Below are 2,441 nucleotides of genomic sequence, written 5' to 3' on the forward strand. Positions count from 1 at the left end.
CAACATGATGGGAGTCTTTACGTAACAGAGGTTATGTAAGTAATCCTTTCACATATATAGTCATACTCCATCTTGTGTCTCCTGAGCACTTTATCTGTAATTGTACATGCACTGAAGGTGCTTTCATAGAATCCCTACGGTGTAGAAACAGGCCCTATGGCCCAACAAGTCCACACCGAACCTCAGAGCATCCCACCAAGACCCATTCCCCTGTAGCCCACCTATTGTACACATCCCTGAACACTATGGGCAATTTAGCATGGACAATTTACCTCACCTGCACATCTTCGGACTGTGGGAGGAAACTGGAGTACCCAGAGGAAACCCACGAAGACACGGGGAGAATGTGCAAACTCCACACAGACAGTCGCCCAGAGGTGGAATCGAACCCAGGTGAGGCAGCAGTGCTAACCACTGAGCTGCCGTGCCGTCCTTTGTTTCTTCTGCGTGTCTTTTTGCCTGACTCTTACCTCCTGGGTGATATGACGTAGTGGAATTGACATAGTGGAGCTGGAGTCAGGCTGCAAAAACATGTGCTCATCTTCAAAAGTGAAGGAAAACAGGCAAAGACAGTTGAGCTTTTGTTTCTGAATATTCTGAAATATCTGCTGTACTGAGCCAACTCTTCAACTAATTTTTCATTTCACATCATTCCTAATTTTGATCTGAAGCCATTGCACTTTTCAGGTTTGAAATGCTTGTCTTGGATCCAACCTTTGCTTCTTCAGAGTAAACGCAAAACTCTGATCAGCACCGTAACTCTAAGGAATAGCTGCAATCCAAAGGACGGATGCTTTGGAGCTGAGCTTAGCAACCAGTACGCTACTAGGCATAGGTGGGGATCGAACCCACGATCTTTGGTTTACGAGACCGACGCCTTCCCACTTGGCCACTGCGCCCTGTATTGGGTGCTGTTTAAACTGTTTTACTCTATCGGTTTGTTAACTATGTGCGTTTGTTTGAAATTGTTGGAAAAGTAAGATAAACTGACAAATTACTTGATGTTAAAATACACAACGGGATGATCAAGAGAGAACAGTAAATGATTGAGTTCAGAAAAATTTGGAAGTCATTGTAAACGATTTGGTTCAACCCATACAGGAATCAGATTGCAAAAACTGAATGTAAAATTCTTGCTGCAGTTGTCTTGGCTTTAATGAGCACACAACTGCAGATCATTGCAGTGACGATTTCCGAGCACAGAGAAGGAAATATTCCGGAAATATTCCCAACATTCCCGAGATGTTGGAAAAGTTGGAAAAGCTGCACTTGAGGTCGGGAAAATTGGGAAGTAAACTAACGGAGATTTCCCTGACGATGCGAGGTTTAGTTTGTTTATATTTGCGGAACATCCCCTCTTTCGGGGGAATCAAGGTCAAGAGGTCAGAGATTCAAAAAGATCAGTGAATGATAAAGAAAACATTGGAGTCGAATTTCTTTGACTCAGAGGGTTATTTAAGTCGGCAACGATTTTTCAGAAATAAAAGTAGAAGCTGATTCCTGAGTGTTTTAAAAGATATATGAGCAAACATACAAGGAGTGAATTTAACAAGGGGAGAGAGTCAGTGTCCAGGTCTGAGGAGAATGGGTGCCGGATACTGGGTGGCAGGGCAGGACGGGTCAGGGAAATCAATTCGAATTTGAATGACTTTAGGTGCAATGAAATGTCGTGAACAGATGATTCAGACTGAGTGTGAAAACGCTCATGGTTTTGAAAAGTGCGGCATATTATTCAAAGTGAAGCCCGTTGTAAATTGCGACACAACTGGTCATGATTTTCAAAAACAGATAAAGGAAATTTAGACGTAAATAAATTTTGTGAACGCGTGCAGCTGAATAGCATTGACTGTAAAAACATTTCAAGGTTTTGAAATGTTTGGCATATGTTTCCCCGTGAAGCATTATCAATGGAATTGAGCTTTTTTTTTCAATTGGTAAGGAAAGTCATCCCCTAATAATTAGGAAGTGAACCAGCTCTTGGAGACACAATTCCTGCTTTTATCTAGCAGGTTCAAGTTCCACCAGACTTGTGTTTTCATTCCTTTCCCATGTAGATAATATTCTAACGTCAAACGGAGACGTGAAAAAGCGGGAGTTTGACGAAATTAAGTCAGAAGAAATATTCATGCAAATATAATTGATTCCTTCCCGCTCGTGGTTAGGATTCGGCCGCGGCCTATCTCCGTTCCTGTTCAGGGAATCAGGATTTATTGTTCTTGATCGTGACAACAGCAGAAGCAAAGCAACTGTGACAGGAATCCTTTCAATGTCTCGGATCAGTTAATGATCCCGAGAACATGAGTCAATGCCCCAGATTCTTAAAGACGACGGTCTCTGCTCAGTGGGACAGTTCATCTTTAATTCTCCTTGATTCCACTTCCCAAAGTGTTTCTCAAGATTCACAAAGCTGAGACTGGGTTTTCCATTTTGTTTCCTTGCCA

General features: G+C 42.4%; 1 non-coding gene across 1 annotated transcript; it reads right to left on the bottom strand.

The window, feature by feature from the left end:
• Nucleotides 1-827: 827 nt before the first annotated feature.
• Nucleotides 828-899, bottom strand: trnat-cgu. Its single transcript has one exon. It is a non-coding gene; the product is annotated as a tRNA-Thr (tRNA).
• Between the last annotated feature and the right edge of the window lie 1,542 nt (nt 900-2,441).

This window comes from Rhincodon typus, unplaced genomic scaffold (assembly GCF_021869965.1).
Source record: "Rhincodon typus isolate 14 unplaced genomic scaffold, sRhiTyp1.1 hic_rhity00000091, whole genome shotgun sequence".
Lineage (NCBI taxonomy): Eukaryota > Metazoa > Chordata > Chondrichthyes > Orectolobiformes > Rhincodontidae > Rhincodon > Rhincodon typus.